Below are 11,982 nucleotides of genomic sequence, written 5' to 3'. Positions count from 1 at the left end.
TTTTTAATTAAATAAATTTTCCTTTTCGTGGCATAAGAATTAAGGAAGTCTTTATTTAAATTTCCTTATTTGCCAAGATCAAGGATTATAAAAGAGGGGGTAGGGTGCCTTCATGGCTAACGATTCTATTCTTTTTCTCTCCCTCTTTTCCTTGGTGTGGCCGGCCATAGAAGTTCTCTCTTCTTCCTTTTCTTTCTTCTTCATTGGCCGAACCTCATCACACTACAAGAAAACAGGGCTTTAGAGACGAAAAAATCTGTCTCTGAAAATCATTTTTCCGTCTCTAAAAAAAATTTGAGACGGAATATTCCGTATCAAAAATCCGTTAGTGAAAGCCCCGTAGCTAATTTTGAAACGGAAATATTTCGTCTCTAATTTTAGAAACGGATGAAAAAATTGTTTATAAATCTGTTTTCAAATTAACAAAATAAAATTAATTTCAAATGTAAATTCTGTCTCTAATTTTGTTTTAAATCTGTTATTAATCTTGTTTATAAATCAGTTTACAATTCTATTTATAAATCCGTATATAATTTTATTTTTAAATTTATCATTAAATATTATTATATTATATTTTTATATTTTTCATCAATATATTTAATAATTCTTCATTTCAAATAAATTAAAAATTATTAAAAAGAAATTACTTCTAATTCCAAATGTATTATACAATTAACATTAAAGTAAATAAATATTTACATTATCCAAACAAATTTGACCAATAATCAAACTATAAAGACTAAATTTTCCTAGATATAAATGATTTGTACATTCCATTTCTTGAATCATTTCCGAATCATCTCCTTGAGATTTTCTTCCCTCTACCTACTTTCTGTAATAACAAATTTTTTTTCCTTTTCAATATATTGTTCCTCCATCCTCGAGCTAATATCATCCATGCCTTCATTGCTCTCCCTGTCTTCGAATTTCATGAGATAAATTGCTTCTCTTGTGCATATTAATGAACCAACCAATTTTGTTGAGAAAATCTAACAAATCAAAATATGAAACGAGTAAGTCTTACAATATCAAAATTTTTAATACAAAAACAAAAGTCATAACCAGTATCAATGATCACCCACTAATTAGTCCATAGTTGTCAATGCTAAAGAATTAACAAGGGAGTTTGGATTTTGGATTCTAAGACTAAGATTTGAAATAGCAAAGCAAGTATAAAATCAAACCTAATGAATAAAATACAATGTAAGAATTGAGAGCTAAGTCTAACCTAACTACAATTGCATAAAATAAAAGTCAATATGAAGTAATTAACGAAACTAAGCATGGAATAAAACCTAGAGCATTAAAGAAACCTAATCTAACTTAACCTAATTGAATTTAAATGAAGACATAAAACTTAACAATTGAAAGAGCAATACTAAGAAAGAGTTAAGTAAACTAAGATCTATTAGATTGAACCTAACTATTGAAAGAGACATTTCACCGAACACACGACATGCAGGAATTAGAACCTAACTATGGAACATTTTATCAAACAAGTTGGGTGCATGAAACAATTAAAGTCACGTGCGTGCAATCTAATTAAGGGAGATCAAGTTTGATATAAGCATTCAATAAGAAACATAACACACATCCAACATGATAAAAGAAACAACCCAATAAATCTGATCAGGTTCAGATTATTACCCTTATTAGCAGTTTGTGGCTCTTCCGACGATGGTAAATTTGTCCAACAACCATCACTGCCTCAGAATTCACTGATACACAACATTGGCACAAATCCAAGCACAAATGGGGTCACCGCAGCAATGGATCTGCAATCCAGAAGATGTCAATCTGTTGATAAGCTATGACGGCTGTCAAACAGGGAATAGGAATATAGATGACAACATCTCATACCTCCTTGTGGCTGACCAGATGGCCACGACACAATTGAAGGGGGCAACGCGTGGTAACCCCTTGCAACTGCTGATACGCGGAAGAACAACCCTACTCTCCTGTGTACTCAGCTCTCCGACGGTGGCAGATGGAAGAGGAAGAAGTGGCAGCCGGTGAAAGAGATGGCGGCGACGCTAGCCACCCAAATTGCAGGTATTGTGGTCTGATGCGATGACGCCGGCTGCATCTAGGGCAGAGATGCAAGGGGAAAATGTAGAAGAGGATCGGGCCGCCTGATAGCCCAGAGAGCTTGGTGTTGGTGAGGGTCGCGGAGAGAAGGACTGCTGTCGGCGGTGCTCTCGTGACAATCGGCGCCGTGAGGACCTCCGCGATGAGGAGACGATGGCATAGGAGGGAAGATGACGCGGAAGAAGAGAAAGGGGTGCCGGTTGGAGAAGATGAGGAGAAGAAGAAGAGCATAGAGTAAACGACGCGAGAGAGGAGGAATAATCGGGGTGGCGACGAGATAAGGTGAGCAAGGGTTCGGCTATTAGAGAGGAGTAGGGCACGGTGAGGAATTATAACCAAAATTGATTAATTAAATTAGAAAATTAGGTTTATTTTAATTAAAGCCTAAGTAATTTCTTTTATCAACTCCTACTAAATTGGATATTCCAAATATGCATTTCTCAAGCCTGCAAATACATCCCCTCTAATTACGCCTTACGAGTTCTGAAAAAAAAAATCTTAAAAATTTCTAAAAATTTTGTTAAGATTATTCCCCAATTAAATTTTATTATTTAATTATTATTATTATTATTTTATTACCGTAATTTACAATAAAAGTGCACAATTATTAATAAAAATCAATAAAAATAACAAGAATTCAGGGACTGTAGGATGGATGACCTCACGGTCGCATGAGGGGGCTAATTGAAAAGGTCGCGAATCTTGCGACCTTGAGAAGCAACTGTAGACAACCTCAAGTGGTTGCGACCGACCTCACAACTACGGTCGACCTTGCAGCTGCGAACGACCTGCAGCCGTATGAGATGGCCACCAAGCACGAGAAAAAAAAAATCAAAGGAGGGGGAAAAAGAATTCGTACCGGCTCTGATAAAGCCAAAGACAAAGACAAAGCCAAAGCCAAATTAGGACGAGGAGAAAGGGTTAGAAAATCTAATTCATATCTATTTTTGTTTATAAAAAGTTATTTGTAATTTCATATTAAATTTGGTTTAAATTCTTTCTTAAAGTTTTTTCATATATTATATTTTGTCAAAGTGAACATATTTACAAGTTCATGTCTCTGATTTATATAAATATAAAATAGATTTTATTTTCATTTAAAATTTTCATTAAATGTTTAAACGGTCATAAATCCGTTTATAATGCATATTTATTTTTTAAATAAAATTTATACATAGCTTCGTATCAAAATTTGTTTTAAATTTCTTTTCAAATATTATATTTCATTAAAGTTAAACAAATTAATTATTATGTAATAAATCTGTATCTGATTTATATAAATTCGAAATAGATTTTATTTTCATTTTAACTTTTAATTAATTTATAAATCAAATTATACCGTCTCAAATTTAATAATTCATATTTATTTTTGTTTATAAAAATTTATATGTAATTTCATTTTAAATTTGTTTTAGATTCTGTCTTATTTTTTAAAAATATATATATAATTTACTAAAATGAAATGAATTAATAATTCCGTATTAAATCTGTCTTTGATTTATATAAATCTGAAACGGATTTTATTTTCGTTTTAACTTTTAATTAATTTACAAACAAAATTTGTCACAGAAATTATACTATCTCAAATTCTGTTTATAATTCATATTTATTTTTGTTTATAAAAAATTATATGTAATTTTGTTTCAAATTTGTTTTAAATTCTGTCTTAAATTTTTTTAAAAATATATATTATTTACTAAAATGAAACGGATTAATAATTCTGTATTAAATCTGTCTCTGATTTATATAAATCTGAAACAGATTTTATTTTCATTTTAAAAATCCGTTTCTGAAGCCCTGTTTTTTTGTAGTGTCATCTCATGGAGCTTGAAGGTGGCCGGATTCTAGCTTGGAGAAGAAGGAGAGAAAGGAAGCATCCCTTGGAGCTTGGTGGTGGCCGAACCTCATCCTTTCATGGAGCTATTGTGGTGACCGAATCTTGCTTGGAGAAGAAGGTGGCTTAGGTGGATTCTCATCTCGGTAGATCTTTGCCCACACAACGTCCGGGATAAGAAAAGGAATACGGTAGAAGATCAAGAGGTTATTTTTGCTTACAAAGAAAGGTATAACTAGTAATTATTTTCCGCATCATACTAGTTTTATTTGTATAGTTATTTTTGGAAATACCAAACACAAGAGGCATATGATTCTAGATTTTTTTGAATTTGTTTTCGAGTTTGTGTTTTTTTTACTTTGTCGAATTTGTGATTCAATTGTTCCTTTTGGTTAACCTAGAGTTATTTAAGGAAATTAAATATTATCTTTCCTTAAAAGGCTTTGTCTAGGCGGTGGTAGTTGCTCCTATATCCAAGAAGGTCATGTGCCTCACCATGCAGTCCTAGAAGCCAATTTTGGAAATTAATATTTAATAAATTAATAACATAGGTGGATTTGAATCAATAGTGTTAAGTTCCGCTTGCGATTCAAATCTAAACCATTAAGAACAGATAAGTTAAATTTGGAATCAATGATGTTAAGTTCCATCTGCGATTCCTAATTTAACTTCTAAAGAACAAATAGGTTATTTAAGGAAAGGTTCGACACTTGTACAAAATTTTTGTACAGTGGAGCCGGTACGGTTTTCCTAGGACTATAAAACAAGAAGGTTATTCAAAATATTTTCGCATTTATAGATTTTTTAAATATTTTTACAAAAATAATTTTTCAAAAGATTTTACAAACATAATTCTCAAGAACACCTCCCCTGACGTCAACATTCCCCCTGAAGTTAGCACTGGGGTTTGGGTACCTAAGTATTCTAGGGGATTTAGGGTTAACAATATTTTCTTACATAATTATCTCTATATACTTGGTATAATTGGTCATTTATTAAACAACTAGTCTAAAAGATAATTAATTTTATATTTAGGTGTATTAAAATAATTTGTTACTAATTTAATACTTATTTGTTTAAAATAGCTTAAATTTTGTATTGATTGATAGTTAATTTAATGACAATCTTAGTTATAATATTTATTTCATTTTTTATTTTAAGTAGGATAAATTAAGTTTGTAGTCAGTATTAATTCGAAGTTGAATAAATTAGTAGATTAATTAATCTATTAATAAGATTAGGAATTAAGTAAATTAAATAAGTTGTTAATTTCAAGTTGTTAAATCACATTTAAGTAACATATACTTAGAATTAATTTTAATTTAACTTTAAGTTTGGGTTTAGTTTAATTTTAACTTAATTTTAAAGTTTAATTTTGTAACAACCTAAATTTCCTCATTTCGAGTCCTAAAAGTAATTTAAAAATATTTTAAAATGCTATAGAAATATTCTAGGGATTTTTAGAATTTTAGAGTATTTTTATGTAATTTTTGGAGGTCGTTTGGTATTTTTACTAAACGAAGGAAGTTTCGACAAAAAAATGTCCAAGCCGAGATTCGAACCCGAGACCTCGGATTAAGCCAAACCCTAAGCGAGTCCGGCTAACCAAGTGTGCAAGCGGGCTGTGCTAATTAAGGAAAGAGCGAATTGTATATAAGTAGTAGTTGGTTTATAGAAAAACCTAGGTTATAAAGAGTGAAATTAAGTTTTCTCTCCCGAAACCTTTTCCCTTCTCCTCTTCCCGTGCGACGGCATTTTTCCTCTCGGGCGGAAACGAAGAAGACTTAGGGCACATCTCCGGCGGCCGGCCAAGGCTCGATTCCGAGAGATTTCTTCATCCTCACGATCCTCTCGGCAAGGAGATCGCGTAGGCGCAAGAAGAGGCCGGAAAACTCAAGTTATCCGAACCCTAGAAGCATTAGAACTCCTTCTTCTTCGATTGTAAGTCCAAGAACACCTCGGTAAGTTGCTTACTCACCTGCGGTAAGAGTGGTTCCGAATTTGATTGATGTTTCCTTGTTTCTTTTGATTTTTGAAGCATGCTGTGAAGTTGCTTGTGTGTTTGCTGCCGTGTACTTCAAAGAAGGGAAATAAATTGTATGAACTAGGCATTTTTGTTCCTTTTGATATAGGGCAGTTGACATTGAACAGGGGAAGAGCTGTGGTTTCGGGTTGTTTATGATGGTTGCTGCCATGAACATTAATTCCGAATTTGTTAGATTGGATATGAATAAGGAAGAGTTAGTTTTCTTCTAAAACATGTAGATTTTTATGCAAACGTCTATAGCCTCAATGCAATAAGTTACCTTTGTGTTTTAATTCCTTCTTATAACATGTTCTTATGCTTTGTTTAGTTGGAAACAATTCAGCATGTGTAGATCCATTGAGTGCATGTTTTAGTATATCACGAGTTAACCTTTGATAGCAGCAGTAACTTTTCCTTAGGCTTTGCTTGGTTGAAGATTTTGTTAAAGATGGGTGCTTTATGTACAGAATTAGGATTTGGAAGAGGTTAAGAATAGCATGCGTGATTTGCTTTCCTTTCTTCTGATTTCCATTGTTGCATGTTAAAGATTTTGTTAAAGTTTATATGCAGAATCTTGTTAAGTTTGTTTGCAGAATTTTGGTTAAGTTGCATACAGATTTAAGTTTCCTTGTTAGCACAGTATGCGGATTTTTGTTAGCTAAATATGTAGAATTTTGATTAGTAAAGTATGCTGTTTTATTAAGAATTTTCATGCAATTCTGTTAAGCATTTCAGTACAGTTTCATTAAGTATTTCCATGCAATTCTGTTAAGCATTTCAGTGCAATGTTAATAAGTATTTTAGTGCAGTTTTGTATGAGACATCCTTTTATTAGAGGTATTAACAAGTATAAGAAAGGTAAAGAAAAGAAAGAAAAAGGGCAAGGCCTTAAGTAGATCCCAAAGTCAAGACTTTAGGGATTTTAGCACACAAGGTGCTTATTAAAATACCAAGGCATTTAAAGAAGAAGTAAGTAAGATAATAAGATATTTTACTTTGAAGAGGCTAGTACCCAACTTCCAAGGTTGTCGTTAAATAAATCCAGGTGTCCAATTCCAAGGTCTTGACCCTGGTAGACCAAGGTCTGCTCTTTTAGGATTGGTGGCTCGCTACCCCAACCTATTAGGGAACGCGCATAAGATGGTACTACGCCTGGGCCCAAGAGAAGTTGATTACTATTTTGAAGTATTATAAGTATAAACTTTTGAACAAGTAAAATAAGTTTCACATAAGTATAAAAGTATTAAAGTATAAGTTTTTCAAACAAGTGAAATAAAAGAATAAGTTTAGAACAAATGAAATAAGTTTCACTTTGTTTTAAAATCAGCAAGCTTTAGTTTTCTTTTATGCTAGCATGTTATTTAGATTAGCTTACTGTTATTTGCTAGTAGATGAGCATGAGCAGCTTTACATGTTTAGCATTTCAGCTTGTTTGATTTCCTTACTATTAGATGAGCATGAGTAGTTTTCAGTAAGCATTCAGTTAGTTTATGTTATAGATATATGTACATGCATATCGATATTTTGTGAGTTAGATAGCGCTTACTAAGCATTCACTTATAACTTGTATTTCCTCTTACTATAGATAAAGGAAAGAAAAAGATTTAGCAAAGGAAGGCGACAAAGTGGCGCGGATGATGTGTGATGCCAGGACTATGGGAGAGACTTGGGATGTTATTGAGTTTTGTGTTTAGTGGATAAGAAATAATTGAGTTGTATTTTATACTTCATGTCATTTGAGTTCATTCGTGTTTTATATTGCATGCTGAGATGAGTTTTGTGTAATAAGTAGATATTTTGGTGTTTGACAATTATTTAATTGCGTAGGTGTTTGATATATGTTCCAGCCACCTGTGGCTGATGTATACTATATATGTATCTCAGTTTATGGTCACCGGTACAGGGGAGGTGCTGCCGAAATTTTTCGGTAGGGACTCCTCGTGGTTTCGATTATATCGGTTAAGTAGAGTTAGTAGTTAAGTAACGGTCACCTTAGAGACTAGTGGGAAGGGTGGTCGTTACAAATTTTAATTTTAAATTTAAATTTTATTTTAAGTTTAACATTTAATTTTTAACTTAATTTAAGTTTTAAGTTTAACATAATTTAATTAGTTAAGTTTCTAAATTTAATTTAAATTAATTGTTTTCCGTTAAGTTGATTTTAAATTTGATTTTTAACTTTAGTTTTAAATTTCAAACTTAAGTTCAAGTTTGAAGTTCAATTTTAAGTTAATCAAATGTTAATAATTTTATTAGGATTTAGATATAGTTTAACCTTAAGTTTAATTGAAATGTTCCCTAAGTTAAACTAATTTTTTAAAATAATTTTTTCTTAAAAGGATTTTTAAAATAGATTATTAAAGAGTTTTTAAAATTAATTTTTTAAAGAGTTTTTTAAATGGAATTTTAAAAGAGATTTTTAAAATAAAATTTTTAAAGAGTTTTAAAAACAGAAATTTTTTAAAGATTTTTTAAAATGAAAATTTTAAGAGAATTTTAAAAGAATTTTTAAAGGAATTTTAAGAGAATTTTTTAAAAGATTTTTAAATAATTTTAAAAACAATTTTTAAAATGATTTTTAAAGTTTATAAAATAATTATTAAAATAATTTTTAAAGTTTTTAAAAGAATTTTTAAAATAATTTTTAAAGTTTTTAAAATAATTTTTTAAAGTTTTTAAAAAGAATTTTTAAAGTTTTTAAAATAAATTTTTTAAAATAATTTTTAAAGTTCTTTAAAATAATTTTTAAAGTTTATAAAATAATTTTTAAAGTTTTTAACATAATTTTATGAAATATTTTTAAACTTTTTAAAAAAAATAATTTTTAAGGTTTTCAAAATAATTTTAGTTTTTTTATTAAAAAAGAGATTTTAAAAATAATTTTTAAAGAATTTTTAAAATTGTTTTTGAAGAAAAATAGTTTTTAAATAATTTTTAAATAATTTTTAAAATAATTTTTAAAATATTTTTAAAATAATTTTTAAAGTGATTTTTTATTAAAGATTTTTTTTAATGATTTTTTAACGAATTTTTAAAATAATTCAAAAAAGTAATTTTTAATGAATTTTTCAAAGAATTTTTTAAAATGATTTTTCAAGAATTTTTAAAGTGATTTTTTAACAGAATTTTTTAAAATTAGTTTTAAAGGAATTTTAAAAGAATTTTAAAATAATTTTAAAAAGAATTTTAATTAAATTTTTTATAGAATTTTTTTAAATGATTTTTTATAGAATTTTTAAAGTGATTTTTTAAAGAATTTTTAAAAGAATTTTTTAAAGAATTTTTAAAGTGATTTTTTAAAGAATTTGTAAAATGATTTTTTTTAAAAATTTTTAAAATGATTTTTTTAAAATTTTTAAAATAAATTTTAAATAATTTTTAAAGGAATTTTAAAATAATTTTTAAATAAAATTTAAAGGTATTTTAAATGAATTTTTTTAAGAATTTTTAAAATGATTTTTTAATGAATTTTTAAGGTGATTTTTTAAAGAATTTTTAAAATGATTTTTTAAAGATATTTATAGTGGTTTTTAAAGAATTTTTAAAATAATTTTTAAACTGATTTTTTTTAAAGAAGTTTAAAATGATTTTTTTAAAGAATTCTTAAAATTATTTTGAAAGGAATTTTAAAAGAATATTAAATGAATTTTTAAATGATTTTTAAAATGATTTAAAAGAATTTTTAAAAGAAGAATTTTTAAATAATTTTTAAAGTTTTCAAAAGAATTTTTAAAAGAGTTTTTTAAATGAATATTTAAAATATTTTTTTAAAATGATTTTTTAAAGTAAATTTAATTTTATTTGATTATAATTTTAATTATAATTTTAATTTTAATTTAATTTAATGTAATTAGATTTAATTTAATTTTATTTAGTTTGATTCGATTCGTTTTTGTTTCTATTCGATTCGAAGTCCTGAGTCATCTCAGCTAATCAAAGTTTTCAATTAGTGAATCCTATAATTTTTTGTGAGATAAGTTGGATTCAATTTCAGGATTTGGTTTAACTTTGTGTTAGATTCAAGTTTAGCTTTGGGCTCAACAAATAGACATTCTCTAGATAAACTTCTGGGCAATGGTGAGTCACTTGGACATCATTAAAGTAACCATGCTTTCGAGGTTTTTCAAATAGTTCTATCCACTGAACTTAATACAAAATCTTGGTCTAACTAGTTAGGATCCGTAAAGGGTAGCTTCGGTTAGTTCTACTAAGCCAAATGCACCAGGTCGAAGCCATATCTTCCTAGACATGCATAGACATAGTTTCCCTAACGTACTATCATCCAAAATTTTACCAGTACCGTAGGTCAAGTTAAACTATTATCCCTTTTTAAGCTAGTCCTAATTACCTTGTCGGGTAGGTTGGTTTTGGTTATCCTATCGGGTAGGTTAATTTTGGAGGTGTCAGCTATTCTGGAGCCTCCCCTGAATTATTGGTATGTTATTTTTAAGTTTTAGTGAAGATTTAATGTTTAACTTTGAATTTAAATTTAAGTTTTAAGTCTTAATTTAACTTAAGTGTTAATTTAATTTTGAATTAATTAAATTGTTTGAATTATATTTTGTTGATTAATTTTATAATAAAAAAAATACTTGATTATATCTTAGATTTGGTTTAGACTTGTAATTCATGTCTAGATTTAATGATTTAATTATTTGTTCTTGTTTATTTTTCAAAAGATTAATTTGTTTTTCTAATTTTCTAAATCTTGAATAAAAGATTAAGGAATTACATTCTAAATTATTGCTTAGATTTTTATTTGTTAATTTATTTGGTTGAGCATGCACATCTAATTGTTGAGTTACATCTAACCTAGAGCAATGATAATTATCTAATTTACTACTATGTGTAGAAAAAACTGGATTGTCATGTATAGTAAACTTACTAACCTTTGCTCCCCCTAGATGCTTGGGTCTTCTTTCTGGACATTGAAGTTTGTAGTGACCCATCTTTTTGCAATTGAAGCATTGGATATGCTCCTTCCCTTTTTGAATTTTAGATGTCGACTTCTCCTTTACCTCTAGTTGTGTGATTCAAGTCTTATAGGTGGGACACTTACTTTTGTAATGCCTCTTTCACTGCATTTAAAACATATTAAATGATATTTAAATTTTGAATTTTCAAATTTACCTTTAGAATCCTTATTAGGATTCTCCTCCTTGTGCACCGTCGTCTCATATTCGACTTCTGAATTTTGTTCTAACTCTGATTCAGATCCTTCCATCTCTTCGTGTGCCATTAAGGCCATAAAGCTTGTTTGGTTTGATTCTGAGGATGCCTCTAGGGATTAGGACTCAGATTCGAACTCTAGTTCGACTTGATCCTCTAGCTCCATCGTCTCCTCGTGAAGCTTGGTCAGGTAGGTCCAAAACTCGTGGGCATCCTTGACTTTTCCTATCTTGCAATTAACTTTGTTAGGTAATAATTCTGAAACTAATTTTATTACCTTTTGGGTTGCTTCCAAGTTTTGTGTTGATCTTCTCAGTGCCAAGCCACTATCAAAGTCGTTCATGAAAATGAAGCTTTCCATCTGCATCCTCCACAAATTGAATTCATGTCTCTCGTACATCTCATATGGAGGTGGTTCGTTGATGCTCCGTCCTTCTAGAAGAGACATTGGTCTTGCACACAAGGAAACGAAAGAAAGATCCCAAGACTTGGTCTTGGATTAGCAGCGTTGGAGAAAAAGAAATATGCGTGAAAAAAATAACTTTTTTTAATAATAAAATATTAAAAAATATTTACAAATATTATTACAAATTTTTGAATATGTGATATTTCACTAATACCGACCAATGGTGAAAAGATGAAAATGAAGTTTTCAAAAATGGTTTTGGAAGGAAAAAAATAAAAGGCGTAAGGATAATTTTTAAACCCAAACGATATCTATTTTACTTTTGAAAAGGACCCCCCTTGCTTGATTGGTGGGTGCACCAAATTAAAGCGGTACCTGCTCTGATACCACTTGTTGGATCGTGAATTCGATAGAGGGGGGAGGGGGTGAATATCGATTTAAAAGTTCAAGAGTAAGCAG

General features: G+C 29.2%; 1 long non-coding RNA gene across 1 annotated transcript; it reads right to left on the bottom strand.

Moving 5' to 3' along the window:
- Positions 1-1,687: 1,687 nt before the first annotated feature.
- On the bottom strand, positions 1,688-2,210 carry LOC122000164. Its single transcript, XR_006116991.1, has 2 exons — positions 1,861-2,210; positions 1,688-1,775 (listed from the first exon to the last, which is right to left on the bottom strand). It is a non-coding gene; the product is annotated as an uncharacterized LOC122000164 (long non-coding RNA).
- Between the last annotated feature and the right edge of the window lie 9,772 nt (positions 2,211-11,982).

Source organism: Zingiber officinale, chromosome 7A (genome assembly GCF_018446385.1).
Source record: "Zingiber officinale cultivar Zhangliang chromosome 7A, Zo_v1.1, whole genome shotgun sequence".
In the NCBI taxonomy this organism is placed as follows: Eukaryota; Viridiplantae; Streptophyta; class Magnoliopsida; order Zingiberales; family Zingiberaceae; genus Zingiber; species Zingiber officinale.
This window is presented reverse-complemented; position numbering and strand designations above follow the sequence as displayed.